At 37.0% G+C, this 21,886-nt stretch overlaps 1 protein-coding gene across 2 annotated transcripts in view; it reads left to right on the top strand.

The window, feature by feature from the left end:
* Positions 1–2,774: 2,774 nt before the first annotated feature.
* The window catches only part of FIGN (fidgetin, microtubule severing factor), a 126,502-nt gene continuing 107,390 nt past the window's right edge, over positions 2,775–21,886 (top strand). Inside the window, exons 1-3 of one of the 2 annotated variants that reach the window (XM_072932153.1) lie at positions 2,779–3,247; positions 7,596–7,627; positions 10,399–10,508. The gene's annotated coding sequence lies outside the window, so the exon portion shown is untranslated. Of the gene's footprint in view, positions 3,248–7,595; positions 7,628–10,398; positions 10,509–21,886 lie in introns of both variants that reach the window. The other variant, XM_072932152.1, reaches the window with a different exon arrangement.

Genomic DNA, 21,886 nt, shown 5'->3' with positions numbered 1-21,886 from the left:
GAAGACTGAATAGCTGTATACAAACTGTGATTTCAATGGACTTTATTGTACTTTTACATTTCAGTTGGTGTCATGTTGTAAATAGTAACTGAATTTCATAAACAAATGGCCCTCCTGAAGCAGGCTACAATGGTAAAGTGAAGGGTATGGACCTCTTTTTAGGATGTGAGGAAATCTATTTCAAATTCTGTCATTAGTTTAGTTTCTTTCCCTGCCCTCTATTTTTAATAAAATTTATAACCCAGCAGCCTTAAATTTCTATTTAATTCAGTTTTGGAGGGGTTTTATTTGAAAGTGTACATTGATATTTGAAAGTATGTTCCAGGCTGGGTGGTGTGGTGGTGTTCTATTTTCTAATTTATGTGACACTCATTGAGTTGCTGCGTTTGGCCAGGTATAGTTCATTTTTGCATGCATGCTGATTGATTCAGTGGCATTGTACAATAAAAATTTTGAGTTTAAGCATAGGCAGTTTGCTCTAATTTGATAGTGGTTGAGAAATATGAATCACGATTTATATAACAATAAACATGGGGAGTGACAGTGGAAATTATAGCAGTGCTGATCTAACCTGTACTCCTGATAGCATCCATATCCAGACCATTATTTGCTTCTTTCTTTTTCCCTTGCTATCCTAAACTGTTCCACTTGCCTGCTACTTGGATACTTTCCTCTGTTTGGATGTTTGTCTCTTTGGTTCTGTGTTGTGAAAATGTCCCCCAATGCTCTCAGCTTACAGGTTTTACTCAACATATATTTAAAATATACTATTACCCTGTCTCATGCTATAGAAAGGAAATCCCATGCACATTTGAAAAGCTGTCTTTAAGACTTCAAAAATCTGCTTTAAAACTTTCCTTTGCAAAGGGGCCTGAAAAAAGTAGACCTTTGGGTCACTAATGAACTGATGTCAGTGATGCTGCTGATGAACATTGTCATGTCATAATTCTCCATAAGTCTATACCCTTACATTGCCTTTTGTTTGGTTCTCAGACTGAAGGACATTTAATCAGGAGTCATCTTTTTGATCTAGGTTTGTGCAACCATTATCACAAAAAAATCCTGGTCTGCAACAAACACTCCTGGGCTATATGATAATAAAAATAAACTAACAATTGTAAGCATAGCCTTACTGTGGGGCAAACTGTCAGTTATTACAATATTACTTCTAATTTCTTTATGATGGGATCAGTAAAATTCAAGAAATTCCTAAATTTTGTTTGATGAAGAATAGAAAGATATCAGTCATCTTCTGCAGCATGTGTCTGCCAAGTCACCAGTTTTTTGCTACTGTTTTTCTCCCATAGAGTTAGTAGTCCAAATCAGTGCCACATATTCCTAAATAGGGACATCTGTAATGGGCTTCTTGTCCTTTACATGCCCCCTGCCCAGATTCCATCATCACTCTTCTTCTTTCTGTGTTTTTAAATGATTGCATTTCTCATATTAGGCAAATCCTGTCCCTTACCTGGATGATGTCATTAATCTTCTTTTACACCATGATATATTACTAAGTGACATACTGCATTGTATATGTATTGTTACTCTACTCACATGCTTATTGAAGACATTGCTGGCATGTGGAATACAAACATCAAGTCAGCTGTGAAAAAGTTCTTTTTAAAAATCATGAAAAGTGAGTGTGCCAGCAGGACAGACTGCCCTTTTTACTGTAGATTGTGACATAAAGGGATGAATTTTAAGAGAACCAGAAACACTTGCCAGGGCTATGCTGATCAAATTGTTTGTGTTTGATGCTTTATATTCCAGCCTGAGAAGTCTTTGTGGTAGGAATGTAACCTTTTTTTGGCTCATTTTCTAGTACTGATTGTAAAATTACAAGTTTATTCATTGCAAAATGTTGATTCTTTGTCCACCTTGGTGTTAAACTGACAGTTTTAAAAGGCCTGTTCTTGTTTATTGTTTAGGAAGCATAAAAATATCTTGACTGGTTCTCTGTGTAGCAAAACTCCTTTTCGTAACTAATAGAAGGTTGCAAGCAAAAATAACAGCCATAATATTGGGGACAAATTTTGGTATAAAGCATGAGGCATATTATAAAATATTCAATTCAGTTGAATTTTGCATGGTGCCAGCCAGATATTAGTATCTCCTGGATGAGCCATGACATGTCACTCAAAAAAATGAGGAGCAGCACTCACTTTTTGTCATTCAGATAGCAAAGAATTTCATAAATTGAAATGCTCTTTGCAAGTGTGCAATCTAGCCTCCTAGCACTGGCTTGGAGACCATATTCTAAACAGCTATGTCCAGCCAGCATTAGGCAGCATAATGTAGTCATAAATCCTCTTTCCAGTGATGTTTTACACCACCTTTGGCTCTCTGTCATGCTACATTTTTGCATAGGATTAAGGTATCCCTGAACCTTAGGGAACATCCATGCCATACCAGTCCTCCTTTGGAGCCTGTAATTTGAGAACTAGTAAGATGCTAATTAAGGATTGAAGTATATAAATAGTTGGTAGAGAAGATAATAATGGGGACATAATGCTTTTATCTTTAGTTTTCCTCTACTGGATTGTGCTTTCACAAACTTTTAGCCCACAACTGGCTCAGTTTTTAAACTATTGCTTATGTTTTATCTTTGTTAGAGCCAAATACTATGTTAAGTAACTTGAAGACAACTGAAATGGAAAGCTCCTGTTCTGGAGGATTTTTTGTTTTTGTTTGTTTGAGAGATGAAAAGAAGTCAGTGCAGTGTAATGATGTTCTGGTGGACAATAAGTGAAAATATTGTCATTGCTTTGGAGAACAATAGAGTTTGTCTCATTCAAAATATGTCTTTCATGTACTGAAATTCCATTTGTTAAAGCTCTAAAAATGTCTTTCATTCCTTTCTTATTACCTATTACATTGTAAAATAAATTTGTTATGTATTGTTTATTTTAATGAATATTTAAGTGGATTCCCTAATTATATTAATATAAATATTTTAATATAATTTCTGAATATTAAATAATGGACAACAATATTCACTGTGCTTAGAAAATGTTAAATGTAGTAGCACTTGCAGACATTAAGCCATCAGTGCTATTTGAGATGTTTCAAAACCATGCCCCCTTTAGAAGACAGGCAGCACTAAACATTCCTTCCATAGCAACTATATTCATAGCAGCAAGCTACCAGAGTCAGTCAAACTTAATAGCCTGTCAGACATTCCGTGCTGCTGATAGGTTGTTGGGGTTTCCACTGTCAGATTTTTTTCTGAAGTTACAATCCAGGATAGGTGAGTTGCAATTTTTTTTACTAGTGTGAGGTTTTTGATCAATACTACAGTTTCTCTAAAGAGGGACCTGTGGGTAGTAGTGCCATATTTTACTTTAAATTGCTGTGATGTAAATTTGGGGTTCTTTCCTATACAGACTGACAAAAGACTTTAAAAAAAAAATTTCTTCCCTGCCTCAACTATGTACTGTCAGTTAGGAAGTCCAGAGTTCTGTATTGATGTTTGAGACTCCTCGTTTGTCTTCTGTGATGGGATCAGGCTGGAATGTATAACATGTCAGTGAAGCAGCATGGCTGGTGGCATCATGCATGACAGAGAAGGCCTGATCCCAAGCAAGCATTCTCTGAAGTGTAACACTCAAAAGACCAAACCTTGTTCATGTCTAAAATGTAATTTTTAATGTGTTTTGATAAATATTGCCAGGAATTTTTATTTTAAGCTCATAGAAATCTCTATTAAAGAAAAATCATACTCAAAACAGTTCATGATAATACAATTTTCTTCATTTCTTTGAGGCCTTTTTTGAGAAATATAAAAATGTCAAGGAGTGGCATGAAACTACAATATAAAGGCTTCAAATTAAAAATTCAGTTTTGTCTTTCCCTATCAATATTTCCAAAGGAAGAAAGAAAAACTCCCAAATTCTAATTTTCAAACTGTAAGTCTGGTGTTACACAGCAAAGATGTGAAAGCTTTTGTTTACTGCGCTTTTACAGTCATGGCACTGCAGTCTAAATGAGCCTTTTATTCATGTTACTATAGCATGTAATTCAAGTACCTGACTTTAACTTGTGAAGGATACCATTGGTTTCAAGGAACCACTGAGGCCACGAGTACACGAAAAAGTTAGTGTGAGATAAGCCAGAGTGCTCATTTGCTTTGTCCTACTGTGTGTAACACTGCCTCTCTGTGCACTCTCACTTCATTCTAACTGTGTGCTACTTCACTTCTAACAAGGGGCAATATTTTCTGCTCCCTTATATATATAAACATCTTCACGTCAGAGATATGTGCTTCCCTCGCCAGATTCCTCTCCTAATTGAAATAACTTACATGACCTTGTGTCTGGCTAGTTTCTCACATCTAAAGCAGTACCTAGTGATGTACTTGTAACTGGTGAGATTAGCATGATATATTTTAGAAAATAATAAGTTCTATGACAACTGTTGCTGTCTGGTGCAGAATCTCCTAAAGCCCTTTTTTTTTTTTTTTTTTTGGAAATAGATGTCTCTGAAGATTTATATGTCTTTATGTTAATTAATTACTTTTCCTCTTCCATTTAAACTGATGTTCTCAGTTAGGTAACAGACTGAAACATTCTAAATGAAGGGTGCAAATCACAGAATTATGAATTAATGTAACCAAAGATGAGGAAAAAGAGGCCCAAATACTGTCAGACCAGTCTTCCATTATTGAATTTGAAGTGATAGTGAATGTAAATTGGGTAATGAAACTCAAATTATGTAGACCCAAAAGAGACTAGGTCCATAATAGTGGAGTATAGGAATTTCATTTCCTTCTAAGCTTAATACAGTAAAATCCCATGGTGTTATATACAGGTAGTTTAGTTGTACTAGATGAGGTATTTTCTTTGAGGGCATAAATTGGTCATGATTTTAGTTAGGTTTGTGACCTTAAGGATGATTCTTACTGCTGGTAAGCTTGTTTGCTTGGTTTTTTTGTTGTTACTTTGCACATTGCTATAGAGAAGTACAAATTTTGCAAGAAGAATTAAACTGTCTTGCTTAATCTTTTACTTCTAAAATATTGCTATTCTAATTTCAAAAATTTCTATTATTTCCTCATGCAGGAAAAAACATTGTAACTTTCACTCTTCATTTTTTCAAAGCAATGATAATAAAGATAATAATTCTGTTTTCTGCTAACACAAAGGTAAAGATTGGAACTTCTCATTAGAGTCTATGCAGAATGTAAAGGTTTATACTTCACCACAGAGAGAGGGTATATCACCAGAATATCCCTCTTCTGTTCACTCTAGGGAAAGAAAAACTTCTCTTTTTTTGTATTTTAGGATAGTCCTATTTTAAGAACTAGTCCATGGAGCAAGAGTTTAATGTCATTGCTTCAACTGCAATGCAAAGGGAAACTGGAACATGAAAATAAGCACAATCAAAGAAATAATATTGGCATTTGAGTGTTTTGGAGTTAATTTTCAACAAATCTTGTATAAAAGTAAGTAGTATTCACAAAAATAAGCAATAACTCAATGACGAGAAAAAGCCCAACTGTATTTCCTGCTTTGCTGGGGCCTGTGCCATAGCCTAGTTATTGAAAAAGCAAAACTGTCCCTGAAGTGAACCTTGAGAAGCAGTACAAGAGAGCAGTGCTGTGACCTGGTGTATTATATGACCATCTTTCTCCTCAAGCCCTCTTGGAGGTTTGTAGTGTGCAATAGAAGGGAGGTTTTTTCAGGGATTGGCTGTAAGAGTTCTGGTTATCTAATATACATGCTTGATTGTGGAGATGAGATAACACCTGTCTGACTGCAAACACTGGGTCTTGTGAAGGACTCCAGTGTTGCTTTGTGAGCTGAGAGAGCCACTCTTCTGAAAGGGGCTCTGAAGCAAAAAAGAATGTGTGAAACCACTTCACTTGTAACAACCTACAAATCTCTTTTTACAAAAGTCAGAAAATAATCCCAAAAAATAGGCCCTACTTCCCATTTTCCTCCCTTAAGGAGAAGTTGGTAATTTTTTCAGTCTGCACAGTGAGTAAGTTGCTGTTATTCCTGGTGCTGTCAGTCTGGAACCATTCTCTGTTTATCTATATTTGGAGGACTCCAAATATATCTCTTAGAAAAGTTGTGTCCATTGTCAGTTCAGAGAGCCAAGTTACTATGCGTACCAGTGATCCCAGAAACAAAACTGAATTGTTGTTATATTTGGTCACCGACATCTGCACAACTCACATTATTAAAATCAGGCCAATATTTCATATTGTGCACCAAATCAGCCCTTTTACTTTTGAAATAAAGCAGTTGATTTTAAAAAATACTTCTAACAATATAGATTTATGCTCACCTAAAGATCTCAGTTCCCTGATGAAATTTCTCCAAATACATATATAAAGATTCTTCAGAGAGTAGAAAAGAGGTAAGAAATCCCTCCAGAGCAAACAATGAAGCCTCTTCATTTCAGAAACTGTTTCTCTTTCCAATGGCAATGGGGATTTGATGGACCTGGCAGTCCTAATTCCCAAGCCAAATTCCTCTTACAGACAAAGCCCTGCTGGCTAAGCCATTCTTTCATATGCAACAAGCTCCAATACTGCTTCTGATCCAAAGCTGGCAGTTTGACACAAGAAGAGAAGTGATTTCTCAGGTGAATATATTGCAAACCATGTCTCATCTCTAAACATCTAGAGTTTTTTTTTTCTCACATGCTGAACAAGGGGAGTAACATGGGTCCCTGTGGTATATTCTCTGTTCAAGGGAACAATGACTCATCATTATCTAGTGAGTTTTCGCAGGGAACAGGAATGGAGCCACTCAAGAGCTATTCTCTGTAGCTGGTAACTACAAATATCTCAAAAAAGTATCAGATTTGGATGTCTCTTTCCTTTTGATCCATAGCTGGGTTGCATACCCTGGATGGTAACATGACTTGTCAGGCTGCCAGAAATGTAAAGCCTCTAAGTTGTTGGAGTGCCATGTTTTTTTAGTGAATTTTCTGGGGGAAAAAGCGGTTTATTACTTTGTAGCTATCAAGGAAATCATCACATACAGCTGTTTTTGTTTCTTGGCTCAGTGTTTATCTGCACTGATAGAGAGAATTTATATCTAGCAGAAGCCATGTACCTCATCAGCTTTTACTAAGCATCTGTTGGTAACGCACTGATTTTAAGCTAATAACTGATACTATGTAATGCTGTCATAATAGAGCAGTCAAAATTCAGGCAAACTGTATTTGCCCTACAAGATGCTATTTGTTTCTGTAAGAAAGCACAGTTTTGAAATTACATCTGAGCAATCTGATTTCAAATTCTTCATAGCAATCACAAACCAATTCAGCTTTCAATGAGTGGAGGCAAGTGGGATATAAGAAGGTGTTATTTTTCACAAACTATCCTGCCATTGGGATTTTTCAGACATTATTATGGAGAAATGTTAATGGTCTAATGTTAATGTTTACATACAACTTCTCCCTGGATGTATTCTAGGCATTCTCCAGCAATTAATGGCCTGTTCCATCCACACATGGATCTCCAGCACAGGGCACATGATAATTCATGATTTTCCCAACAAGGTCCTAATTTCACTCTGTAGAAGTACAAAAGCAATTGGGGAACTATTTTAAATTTTAATGAAGAGACATGTTCTTCTTTCTAGGAGTTGGTCTACTTCTCTACTTCTATGTGGTGGTAAGTGGGAAAAGTTTCATCTTCTATTATACTACTGTCATCCTCAGAAGGTTCATAAGCTTCAGCTGCTCCCATATGGCACAACCACTCTTAAGTTTCTCAAGGAATTCTCTGCAGTTGATCTCCAGAGGTAGTTTGTTATTGGCTCTAGTTTTTGTGGATGGCCTGTGGTTTACTACAGTGGCATCTTGCACTCAATAAAATTACATTCCATGCAGTTCTTCCAGATTGATAGGTACAGCTTACACAAAGATCATGTGTGACCACAGGACCTCATACCTGATGTTATGATCTTTGCCACACAGCCTGTATATGTGTTCTGGAGTGCTGGTTCATTAACAGTGACATGACAGGAAAATTATGGGTTTTTTGGTCAATGTTGTGAGCGTGGTTCTTAGACTGAAAATATGAAAGATAGTGAATAGCAATTGAGGCTAATAATGTGAATAATTTTGAAGCTTGTGCAGGGCATAAATAATTAATCTTACAGTTTTTGATAGCATCTGTTTACTGTGTCACAGAAAGGAGTTACTTGCTCATAACGAGCACCTCATGGCTTACTAAAATTTTGTTTTGTCTCACACATCAGGTACCATAAAACTCAAAGTCAACACCATGCAACTGAACTGGGCACCTCTACACCTCTTTTCTTCTTCTTGTTATTCTTCTTCTTATTATTATTTCCTGAGGGAACACTCAATGGTAAAAAGACAACTAATATGTCAAATGTGACAGCAAATTGATTTGTCATGTCAAGCTAATTTAAACCAAATTTCCAACTACAATATTCATGTAACTTTGCACACATCTTTATACCTAAATCATAATAATCTCAGGAACATTGGTAAACTGTGCATTAGGTTACATATTCATTGAGGCTGAGTTCCCTATTCTGTGCAATTCAGCACAAGCAAAGATCAACACTAAGAATTTACTTGCAACATTTTCTGAAAACTAAAAAGTTAAAATCTTTGGAAAGCCCATAGAAGTGGACACGTACGTGATACAAACTAATATCCAATAAGTTGTGTCAAGATCCAGATATTAGTTACTTCTGGAACCTGAGCATATAATTTGAAAAAACATTACATTTTCTGCATGTACATATTCCCTACCCATGACCACACAATACTGGAAAAAATGTATCTGCTATGTTTCAAAGCAGAGCTGTATCTATTTCCTGATTTTATCCATAGTTGCATCCTAATACAAATATCTATTCTATTTTGATTTCATACCTCCAGGCAAATGCATTTAACTGTAGTGCACTGGCTGAGAGATCTGTTTCACATTCTGTACTAGGATATAAGGTTTTTAAGAACATACAAAGTGTTCACTTGTGGATTCTATCATGGCAGTGTGCCTGGGAGCAGCATCGCAACCTCTCCAGAGCAAACTTAAATGATTTAGTGCAAAATTTAGACTATAGCACAAATGAAAACTAGGAGAAAAATGTCAATAAAATTGCAAGGGAGAAGTAAAGACTCTTCTAGCACCTTGAAACATTAGCAATTTTATTCAGAAGAAATTGCAGTATATTCACACTTCCGCTGCATGAAAGGTCATGAATCTGCCTTCTGCACTCAGTTGAGCTATTATATTAAATAAGAAAATTCACCCTGGCTGCAGCTGTACTTATGTACATCCCTGTATGCTTCCCAAGGGAATATTGGAAGAGTGGATGGCTGCAATATATTCTCTCTCACCCATGTACTCTTGCTAATCACAGCCCTTTTTTGCAAGAAAAGAGACAAACAAACAAAATTATACTGTTAAGTAACATCAGAAGTATTTTGAGAACATCAAAAGTAAAGCCAAACTCTGCTGAAATTGCAATTACGTGTTCCCTTCAACTGGGATGCCCATATTTATGGGCAGTCATACCTGGAGAGGGATCCAGGCCCTAATACTCCAACTCAATGCGCGTGATGTTTCTCTGGCATGCCTCTGTTGATGCCCATCTGCTGGAGTGGCATTGTGCCACTTGCAAAGTAATAACACAAATTCAGCTGAAGATACTTGCCAGGCACAAACGGGTTTGTAAACTGAGCCTTTAAAACACAGTGCTGTAAAAGATCTTTTCCTCCAAGATCCCTTTGGGAAAACGCACCATGTTATTCCTATATGGATGGGTTTCAGTACTCAATGTCGTGTCTTTTCATATCAAGTATAGGATACACACAATGGTATCCCAAAATAAACAGCATTTGTTCTAGGAGGCTGGTGAGACTGAAGTGAAATTATACAATCTCAGCAGTAAAGAAGATGATATTCAAAGCAATAATATCAACAACAAGAATAACAATGATAATGGTAGTAGCATTACAACTGCATTGCTAGCTGCTCTTGGAGACAGAATAGCTAAGGAGTTAAAAACCTGGTATTCATTACTCATTCTCAGTTGGTCTTCTGTTTATTGAATTTTCACTGTAATGAATCTTATATTGTAATAAGGAAAAACTCAGTAATTTTTAGCCAAAGCAACAGCAACAGGCTGAAGTTGAAAGTCATCTCTGGAGTTTGTCCAGTCCTTTGTTCAAAGGTTACTCATCTAGAGCCAGTTGCTAAGGGCTGTCTTAAGCTGGGAGTTGAGTATCTCTAAGGATGGAAACTTCACAGCCTCTCTGATCAACTTGCTTCAGTGTTTGACTATCATCACAGTAAAAAGGTAGGGTTTTATGTTTAAATGAAATTTCCTGTATTCCACTTTGTGTCCTCTTGTCCTTCCACCAAATACCATTGGCCTAATTTACTTTTTGCTCTCTCTTAAGGTACTTATACACACTGATGAGACAATGAACATTCATCTCTCTCAGCCTCTCCTTATAAAGATGCTTCAGTGCCTTAATTACCTCCTTGGCCTGTTACTGGATGAGCCTCAGTAAGTCTGTATCTTTCCTTCTTTCTTTTCCTCGCAGGAAAAAATTAGAGAAGCCAAAGCTCAGTTTGAATGTAATTTGGCAACTTTTGTAAAGGATAAAATGTTTTTATAAATATATTAACAGCAAAAGGAAGGGTAAGTCCCACCTTTGTTCTCCACTGGCTCTGGGAGGGAACTTAGTAACTGCAGATGAGGAGAAAGTGGAAGTGCTTAATGCCTTCTTTGCCTCAGTCTTTAGTGGGAAGACGGCTTGTCCTCAGCTGTCCTCCTGGGCTGGAAGATGGTGTCAGGGAGCAGAATGGTCCCCCTGTTATCCAGGAGGAGGCAGGCAGAGAATTGCTGAGCTGTTTGGATGTTCATACATCTATGGGATGAGATGGGATCCACCCCAGGGTGATGAAGGAGCTGGCAGATGAGCTTGTGAAGCCGCTCTCCATCATTTACCAACAGTCCTGGCTCACTGGTGAGGTTTCAGATGACTGGAAGCTGGCCAATGTGACACCCATTCACAAAAAGGGTGAGAAGGAGGATCCTGGTTAGGCCAGTTATTCTGACCTCAGTACCCAGTAAGGTAATGGAACAGTTTATATTGAGTGTCATCACACAGCACTTACAGGATGGCCAGTGTATCAGTCCCAGCCAGCAGGGGTTTAGGAGGGGTAGGTCGTGTTTGACCAACCTGATCTCCTTTTATGACCAGGTGACCTGCCTGGTGGATGCAGGAAAGGCTGTGGGTGTTGTTTATTTGGACTTCAGCGAGGCCTTTGGCACCGTCTCCCACAGCACACTCCTGGAAAAGCTGCAGCCCATGGCTGGGACAGGAGCTCTGTGCTGGGTTAGGAACTGGCTGGAGGGCCGGCCCAGAGAGTGGTGGTGAATGGTCTGCATCCAGATGGGGACACTCACCAGTGGTGTCCCTCTGGGGTCTGTGCTGGGGCCAATTCTGTTTAATAACTCTGTTGATGACATGGATGAGGGGATTGAGTCTTTCATCAGTAAGTTTGTGGACAACATTTAGCTGGGATCATGTATCCATCTGTTGGGAGGTAGGAGAGCTCTGCAGAGAGACCTGGAACAGTTGAATGGATGGGCAGAGTCCAGTAAGATGAGGTTTAATAAGTCCAAGTGCTGACTCCTGGATTTTGGCCACAATAACCCCCTGCAGCATTATAGGCTGGGGACGGTGTGGCTGGACAGTGCCCAGGCAGGAAGGGCCCTGGGGGTGCTGGTCAACAGCAGCTGAACACAAGCCAGCACTGAGCCCTGATGGCCAAGAAGGCCAAGGGCATCCTGGCCTGTGTCAGGAATGGTGTGGCCAGCAGGAGCAGGGAGGTCATTCTGCCCCTGTACCTGGCACTGGTGAGGCCACACCTTGAGTGCTGTGTCCAGTTCTGGCCCCTCAGTTTGGGAAGGACCTTGAGACAGAGGAGGCAACGAGGCTGGAGAGGGGCTTGGAACACAAACCCTGTGAGGAGTGGCTGAGGAGCTGGGGTATTTGGCCTGGAGAAAAGGAGCCTCAGAGGTGACTTTATCATTCTCTACAACCTCCTGAAAGGTGGCTGTAGTCAGGTGGGAATCGGTCCCTTTCTCCAGGCAGCAACTGACAGAGAGGACGCAGTCTTAAGCTGCACCAAGGGAAATACAGGTTGTATATTAGGAAAAATTTTTTTACTGAAAGAGCAGTAAAGTACTGGAATGATATGCCTGGGGAGATGGTGGAATCACCATCCCTGGATGGGTTTAAAAAAAGATTGGATGTGGCATTGGGTGCTATGGTTTTGTTGAGGTGTTAGGGCATGGGCTGGACTTGGTGATTTTGAAGATCTCTTCCAACCTAGTGATTTTGTGATTCTTGACCAGGAATAACCAGGAATTGACCCAGCAGGCCAGATGTTTCCCACCAGAGCTGTGCAGAAGTAAAAAATCACCTCTCTCAACATCCTGGCAACACTATTTCAACTTATAACTGGAAATATAATAGATTATGAAATAGTAAAATATTATCACAGTTCAAAAATACTATCAAGTCCAAGATTATGAGAGAGTCTACAATCTTACCTTCAGCTTTAGGGTATAGCTATTTTTCTCAGAATTTATTTTAAAATATCATCCAGAAGGTATCTTCTAAAGCATGTCAGGCATCGGAACACGGTGCCAAAAAAAGTGGTTGAGTTGCTATTCCAGGAGGCATTTAAAAGATGTGTAGAAGTTACTCCTTGGGACATCATTTGGTGATGGATGTGGCAGCACCAGGTTAATGGCTGGATTTGATGAGGTCTCTTCCAAACAAAACAATTCTATCATTCTAAGTTACATTGCAGTATTCACTATTTTAGATTTAAAACAAGTATTATATGTGTTGAGAAGTTTATATTAAATATATATAATATTATAAATATAAACATGTCAAATGTTACAAAAATGAAAGTGAGTGCTTTAACTACTAGATAACCAGCTGGTTATCTAACTTGCAGATTTTTACATATAGTCACACACTTTGCCCTTCCTTCCTGTGGTTAATTGTTCCTCCTGTAAAGTTAAAGGTAACTAGTATAAAACAGGGCGGGGAAAAAAAGAGGCAGAAGCTGGTTTCTCTCTAGTGCAGAATGTATAACTGCTAAAGACAATGACACATAAGAAGTTTCATTTTTTTCAAGATCAAATCCTGTATGCCACAATCCGATATTTCTCAATCGTCCTTATTGGTTGTGACTGTAATATTCTTTCATTCCATATGAACTTCAGACTCTCAAAACAAACTCAGTGAGGCACAGAAGGCTACAATGAAATGGGTTGTGCATCATTAGATGATGGGTTGAGAGTCTGAACATTCTTTTGTAGTCATTTGTGATCTACCGCTGTGGTTTCAAGATTGAGAATGTTATCCTGTCAATAAGTCTTCTCCAAAGCTAAGTTTTTGCAAGCTGGTACACAATGTAAAAACTTTTATTTTGCCTACATTAAATGAAAATTAAATACAAATGTGTATTTAAACCTTGGTAGCCATGGATAGTGAAGAGGGTGGTATAACTTCATATTTGTGTATGCATCTTCCTCACTAAAATTCAAACCACCAAGAATTTGGGAACTTGCACACTTGACTTTTTCTTCATAAAGATATTTCATGTTTTGAGAGATGACACAGATATGCATATCTTCCCTGGATAACTTTTAATGAAGTTTATATCCTTCTTGGTTCTTTCAGATAGTGAGAAGCAAAAGCAAATTTCAAGTTTTTCTACAGTTTTGGTGTCATAAATACTGTTGTTTTTTCATGGCTTCATCACACAAAATCTAGAACAAAACCCCATTCATGTTAAATTAAAACACTGAGCAGGGCTTGCGAGGAGGAGTCACTCACCATATACAATAACTGTCTCTCCAGAGATGGAGAAGGCATGACCCTTGCATTCTTTGTGGGGAACTGGATATAGACCCTTGATCCAGTGACCATGAAAGCAAGCTATTGAACACATTTCTAATAATGGCAACTTTAGCAAATGAAAAAAATTGTTTTCAAAAAAGAAGTACAGAAAAAAATAACAAAATCATTTGTTCTGTATGTAATAATTGATGAAATGCCAAGATTTTCTTGGATACTACATTTATTTAATTAAAGGTAAGAAGATGAATTTGAAGTAAATGATATGCAAAGGATGGGTTTTGAAACACTTCTTGGACCTGCAGACTTGGTCTAACCCAGCTGACAGCACACATTCCTTTGTCTAACTTGAGTAAAAAGGTATTATTTGTATATCCTACAGCCTATCTAGAAGAAAATTTAGAAAGAGGATTGTCAAGAGTTCTGATTAATTCAAACTACCTTGTCAAATCCTTAACAGTTTGGCAATGGTCCAAAACAAGGAGTTCTGCAAAGTTCTTACTAGTACTGAAAATGGAGGAAAGGCATTAACAGAGGGAGGAAATTAGTCTGGGGTAAAAGAAGGGGGGTGTTGGTAGTGATGGAAAGGTTAAAAGAAAGGGGAAAATGTGATGGAAAATTATTTTGTTTAAAAGCTGGCATTTGGTATTTTCAAAGGGCAAAATGTATTTTTTGTTTTATGACAAATGAATGTAAAAATGTGCATGCCTTGTGGCCTAGAGGACAAAACAGTAGGATCAATGTTCTTTTTGTACTCTATGAAGCTTGAGATTAAAGTCCCCACTGATAAACTGAACATTCTTTAAAAGTGACCAGAAGCAAACAGTGTCTGTTTGCTGCTACTTTATTAGAAAGATACCACTGAGAATAGCTAAGAATACTATTTGATCTTAAACAGGTTGACCAAATTATTGCAGTTGGCTCGAGTACATGAGATGCCTTCTGCAAATTATTGTTTCTGGTTATAAACCTTTATAATATCTCAGAATGAATTATGTATGTATTTCATGTTTTCTTTTCTTTTATCAGCCTTGATGTTCTCATTTCAAGTTTCACCCTAGCCTCCTAATAATGCAATATTGAGGCCATTCAGACACTAATTATGCCTCCATGGCTTTCTTGAAATGACTAAATCAGCATCAGTTCTATAATTATCATGAGTAAGTTTGTATCTGTGCCTCACACCACATGAAAAGCACAACTTTAAATGATTTATGAATATATGCATCTGTAACATTGAATGCGCACTTTCTAATACTATACATACAAGAGACATAGAGATACTTCAAACATATGTTCACCTGTGTGTATGTTCTCAGCTTCACTGAACTCGGCTGGGTATCTTATACAAACACAGCCTGATTGTATACAAATTATTGCATTGTTGTTTTCTTAATAGATGTGTATGTGAAATACCAACAAAATGTTTACATTTAAGCATCCTGACTATTTAGATAGAACAAAATATAAACAAGTGTTCATCAAGACTAGTGTTCAGACTTGATAATTTTATAATTTTCTTTATGTTTATATAAAGTCTAACAAGAATGACTGGCAGGACAGAAAGAATTATACATATACAAATGCAATTCCTTTATATTTTCATTGTTCTCCTTTTAAATTATTGATGTTGCCAGTAGTCATTTGTCAAGAAATCAAGATATATATACTGTAGTGTTACATTTCTGTACATTTGTAAACTGTGCCTCATAATGCTTATATTTCAAGTAAAAGCAAAAATAAAAGAATACTGTAAAATAAATAATATTCCTAAATTCTTAATAACAAAGTTGTGAAGAATAATAAACATACAACTTAAAAATAATACATAAAGATAGCTTATAGACAGCTTTGAGTCACTTATACTCTGCAGAATCACCTGTGCATTTGGGAGCTGATAAAGATAAGTAGACCTACACAACACAGCATCTTGTGATGTGGCACAGAACCCCATAGCCCACTTTGGTCTCTGATAACAACTTATTTCTGAATTTCTCTCCTCCTTTCCTTTCCTCTCCTTCAATACAGATTCTTTGTTTTGTATGAAAAGTTGTGCTGATCACTGGTATTTTATGACCTACATTATTACCCTCTAGGTAGCAGAATGATAGTGCCAAACTAATTATTGCATTGTCTAATTTTAAATCCAGGTCTAGCGAGATTAACAACTTGCACATTAATTCTGAGCATCAACTGTGCACCTAACATAATGCAATTTTAAATGAAAGAAGTCTGCTCTGAAAAATTTTATATACTTTAATCTGGATCATCAGCTAATGTAAATTACTACAGCACCATTAACTTCAATGGAATTATGCCAGTCTTCCCAACTGGATGATTTGGTCTTTTTTTTTTTTTTAATTTTTTTTTTTTAATTTTTTTTTTTTTTTTATTTCAGGAAATGTTTCTGGTTTGAGCCATGTGAATGTCAGAGGAGAAAACACTGATTTCACTTATAAATGTAAGATCTCATCTACGTAAGCCCAGAACGTGTCTGTTAAACTCAGTGGATTAATTCCAGATTTTCATCCCTGTAAATGAGATCAGAATTGGCTTGGAATGTGCTTTTGGTTCCTTGACATCCTCCTCCCCCAATACAAACACTCTCAGTATAGAGAAAGATTTTTCAGTTCTTCCTAATTAAAATTTAAAAGATTAAAAAAAAAGGTAGAAAAAGAAGGACATTCACAGTCATGGAAAGTGTGAAAACTGCTTTGTAGATAGGTAGAAAACCAGACTTGGCAATGTGTCCTTACTTGCTGTTTCATCCTGCTAATTTTTGTGAAGAAACTTATGTGTTGGAAAAACATAGAAGCTCCCTGTATCTGAATGCTGTCAACAGTCAGGCAAATTTGGATCTAAAATGTAGTTTCGGATCCTAAAAAAAAAAAATAATTTCATGTACTGAAAAGAGAAACAGTCCTGTATAAGTACTGAACCATGCCAATCTAGCCAGAAAATTAAGTAATTGTGTAACCCAGTGGGTATAAAGTTTCATTTCATTAGAAAGCTGCTGAATTGAAGAGTCTTAGACTATTTAACTACCCTTCCAGCTGCATGGAAAGAAAAAATGTCATAAACAATCTCCTCCCCATATATTTGCCATAATAACTGGCAAAACCCATATAATAAAAACAATTAGTTTGGCATATTATATCCCCAGATTCAGAATCCTACACACCCAAGGTTGTGGTACTAATGGCATCCTCTGCATGGCTGCTGTAGGCTGTGTTGACCCCCATGATAATATTCTGAGGTACTTTAACTCATGTTTAATTCTGATTAAGTTGTGCAATTGTATCAGTTTAAGGTCAAGGTCTTGAATAAATTCTTTTGTGAGAACTACTAGCAGGTCTTTTAAAATTAAAAAGACTCATGTGTCTAATGGTCTTATGAGAACAGAATTACAAACGATGATCTTTAAAATAAATTGTAATTTTATGGATACTTATTAAGAGAATTTATTGTATTGGTAATTTGCTATAAGCACTGCTGACAGTTTAGTGACTTGTAACAGAAGAAAGGAATGCAGCATCTACTAATTTTTGTCCTTGCTTTTGATATTGTTGATTTGAAATGGGGAGAAGGTTTTTAAAGGATTTTTAAGGTTTGTGATGTCTTACTGTGCAGTAAGAATGACCTGCAAGTTGTCATGCTCTGGCCCTGATCCAGCAAAGCACTTAAGTGTGTGCTTAACTTTGAGCATTCAAGTTCCATTTACTGTAACGTGATTACTCATGTGCACAAAATTAAGCACATACTTAAGTGCCTTGTTGACTGCAGTCTGTGCTGTGCATTTAGCAAATTTGATCTTTCTAAGGAAGTTAGAAGAAGAAAGTACAAGTTAGCAAGATTTAATTGTTATATTACACACAGTGGCGAAGGATGCTCCTTCGAATAGCACAAAACCCAGTAGTATTAATTTACTTTGTTAAGTTCTTTATCTTCTAAGTGAGACAATATGTTTCTTGCAATGGAAGAATAGCATATGCAGAACAGCTGCATTGCTTAGGTTATCTGAATAGAGATGTTTGAATAATGTTTTCTTTCTTCAAAAATGTAAAATAAGCTTGTCTGAAATGTTGGTGCTTTGGCACGTTGGAAATGTATTTTATTTTGGATATTTGATTAAGGCTCATAAACATGACATTCTAAACAATTAATACCAAGCAAGAATTAAAAAAAATATTTCACTTGTTTAAAACCTGTACAGAATGAAAAGCTTTAGAGATGACTGCACAGATGGATTAATAATATTATTTAAAGGCTAGAATACACCCACATCAACACCAAAGGCAATTAATAATTAATTTTATATATATATATATATATATATATATATATATATATATATGTTGTAAACCTTGTTTTAATTTTATTATTAAAACAATTTCATACTGTGAAGATCAATAACATAGTGTCGGGGTATTACTTAGAGGAGGATATTTGTCTTAGAGTAAGAGAAATTTTAGACATTAAAAGAAAAAAAGTGAATACAAGTTTGCTTCTTAAGCAAGAGCAAATAAAACCTGTGGGTATTTTATCAGACATGCAGATCCTATGGCATGTAATTTTTTAGGGAAACTTTTTCACATGCATGTGTGACTTTGAGCAAGTCCACTGCTGTGCTACATTTTTTTCCCCTTTAATTTTTAGATTGATTCCATTGTAGGGTAAATGAGAGATATTTTAATGTACATTCCAAAATGAGATACAAAGATTTTTCGATATCAAGGGCTTGGAAAAAGCACTTAGGAAAAAAATTGCAAGCATACTATTGTTTGATTATTTTACCGTTCCCTGTTCCACTTTCGCTCCAAGATAAAATTTTGTGGGTTTTTTTTTTTCTTTCTAGGCATTGTCTAAATTAAGTCATTAAGTATTAAGCATTATGTAAAATATATTTCTGTTATTGGTAATCATTAATTGTGGGTTTTCTAGTGGGGTATTTAGTCAAAGTTTCATCGTAAAAACCTGTTGCTCGTTAGTTTGTCAAACATAAACAACTGGGCAGCAATTTTCATGCCAAATATGTGCCTTGGGCTATTTTTTTAAAACTTTCAGCAAATATGGTCAGCTGATTCTCAGAATGCACTGAGGGAAAATCTGGGTTGCTCAAGTTAAGAAATTTCTGAAATATTTTGTTGACTAATGGCTTGTAGTCAGGCTTGGTGCTTGGGAAGGCATATTCCTCTACCACCAGCCTATAAAAGTCTACCTCAGTCTGGAGAAATCTGAGCCTCAGTAAAATTGTTTGCATACTTTGTCAAAAATTCTGTGTGCAGTAGGTGTATCCTTTCCTGGGGCTTGCAGATCTGAGCAGGACTTGCTCTCAGTTTTCTCTTTTCAATTGCCAGAGGTGCTAAAGAGAAATACAAAGATAATAAGGGTGTCCATCAGATGTTCTTAGTCTTCCTCCTACAAAGCACCGGAAAACATGGAATAAGAAGCAGCTTGACCGGAATTCAGAGGAGGGAGACCATCAAGGAAAGTGAAAGAAAGAAAAGCAACGAAAGAAAATGTGTCCAGACACAGGAAAAAGGCACAAGTCAAAGGTCATAAAATGTGATGGTAGTTTAGGACAAGGACTTATGAATGAGACAGGTATTAGACAGGGGTGCAAATGGGAAGGACTGTGATTGACATATGGAAACAGGGAGAAAGATGCTGGCACCAAGGCAAAGAGAATATTTGCCTATGAAGGAGTTAGAGACAGGAAAAAGAGGGAGAACGTATTTCTAGCTGTCATTCCTTTGTCTTGGTCTTGTTGGACTGTTAAATGTCTCTGATTTCTTCTGGCCTTGTGTGGGCACCTCATCCTCTTCTAGTTCAAATAAGGAGAATGTTTTTTAAGTGAGAACAAGTTATTAATGTATTTGTTAAGTCAAACTACAGAGATTAGTGTGGTTCTTAAGCACTTAATGAACAAGATTGTGAAAAACAAAAGACAAAGAAAAAAACATTCATTTCCTTCCTAAAGTTCCCCAAGAGGGACTTTCTGTATTAAAGCTTGCTTTAAAATAATTGGACAAATTGTAGTAAAAATGCATTTATGACCAGGGTAAAAAATATTAAGCACTCAAAATTCAAAAAATGCCAGAAGGCATATGTCTTTTCAGATATTCATGTGACAAACATCTATATATTGTTCTTTCATACAGAGCACTTGCTAAATTAATATTTTCTGTTGGATACTGTGAACAACTTCTCCTCCAGGACTAAAATGGAAAATAGAAGTGACTTCAGAGGACTGATACTTTTATGATGCCAAAAGCATCAAATATTCAGCAAGATTGTAGAGAATGAGCAATAAAAGGTTTGTCCAGAAATCTCACTGAAATCAAGGTGATTGTTTAATACAGAAGTGGAAATGTACAAAGAAGAGAACAAAAATATTGGAGATGCTATCTCTTTAAAACCCCAGAATCTAACCCAAAGTAGTTGCAAGTCATAGAAATCATCTATTTTTGCACTGGCACAGCTAAAATGTAAAAGTGCCTCTATGGACAGATGTTCTCAATATAATTTTTTTCTGTTTTATACAGTCAGGAATTACACTAAACATGGCCAATAGTCATAGAACCTTAGAGTGATTTGGGTTGGAAGGGACATAAAAGTTTTTCTAGTTCCAATTCCCCTATCATGGGAAGGGACACCTCCCACTAGAACTGGTTACTCAATGTCTCACCAAGCATGGCCTTGAACACCTCTGGGAATGAGGCATTCACAGCTTTTCTGGTGATCCATTCCAGTGTCTATTTTTTCACAGTAAAAAAATTCTTCTTAATATCTAATCTAAGCATACCCGCTTTTAGTTTGAGAGATCAAGTGATGTTTTGTTAGATTAGGCACCAGCCAGTACCTAAATCAGCAGGCTGTGTGCTAAGGAGTCCAGGAAGACTTTACACATCCTGGCTTAGATGTGTTTGAGGTGAAACTGTGCAGATCAGTGGTGTGGCTAGAAGGTATTTCATCCTTTGCAATCTCCTGGGAAGAACCTAGAAGTAATGTGTAACAATATTTGGAATGTATTACTCTATGTTTAACCATTATCCCATTGTTTACTATGGGACTTCTTTATGGCATTAGTTCAACTAAATGTTACTTGTTAGTATGCAAAAAAGAGACAATTACTTTTGATCAATATTTAAAAATACTTTAGGGTCTACACAGGTTTCATTACCTCTTGGAATCTGAGCTCCAGCTAGCTGAGGCATCCATTGAACTCATGCTGACACACAAGACTGTGGTCTGAAAAGGCAGCAAGTGAATTTTGAGCTGCAGAGACTGGAGTTCTGTATGATGACCTCTCCAGTCAGAGAGAGAGGGGAGGCCCAGGAAGGGCTATCCTGCCACACACATTCTGGAAATGTCCCAGGATGTGGGACATAGAGGCTGCTCAGTGGGGATCCAGATGGTATAAACATCTGATTTGAGTTGCCTGAGCTCTTAAAACAGATCGTGCTCCTCACAAAGGAATAAAATAATACATAGTCACCAGTGACCAAAACTCCAAAAAAGAACACTTGCAGCCTGTTTATTGCAGCACATCCTAGTATGCAATGACAGCTGTGGTTGCCCCACATGAGGTCTGAGGATGGGAGACTAGGAGGGATTCCCCAGCACAGAAGGAGGGGACAGGCAGGAGGCCCTGCCCTGGAGGTCTGCACTTCCAGGGAGGTCTGTACTTCCAGCACACAAGGGGGATACAGGTGCCGCCAAATTTCAGCATTAGAAGAACTCAGACATTGCCATTTTGAAAACTTGCTTTAATTTACAAATAAAATCAATATAATTAAAGTCACTAAAGAATATATCGCTGAACATTGTTGTTTTTATTATAATAATTAAAAGTCTTTACTAGACCTACCAAGTAGAGACTGCAAAGTTCACATGCATGACATCAACATCCCATAGGAGCATACTTAGATGGTTTTATTCTTTGTTTTCTGTGATTTTTGTTTTGTTTCCACAATTCGCTTGGCTTAAATGACAT

This window comes from Taeniopygia guttata, chromosome 7 (genome assembly GCF_048771995.1).
Source record: "Taeniopygia guttata chromosome 7, bTaeGut7.mat, whole genome shotgun sequence".
Lineage (NCBI taxonomy): Eukaryota > Metazoa > Chordata > Aves > Passeriformes > Estrildidae > Taeniopygia > Taeniopygia guttata.
This window is presented reverse-complemented; position numbering and strand designations above follow the sequence as displayed.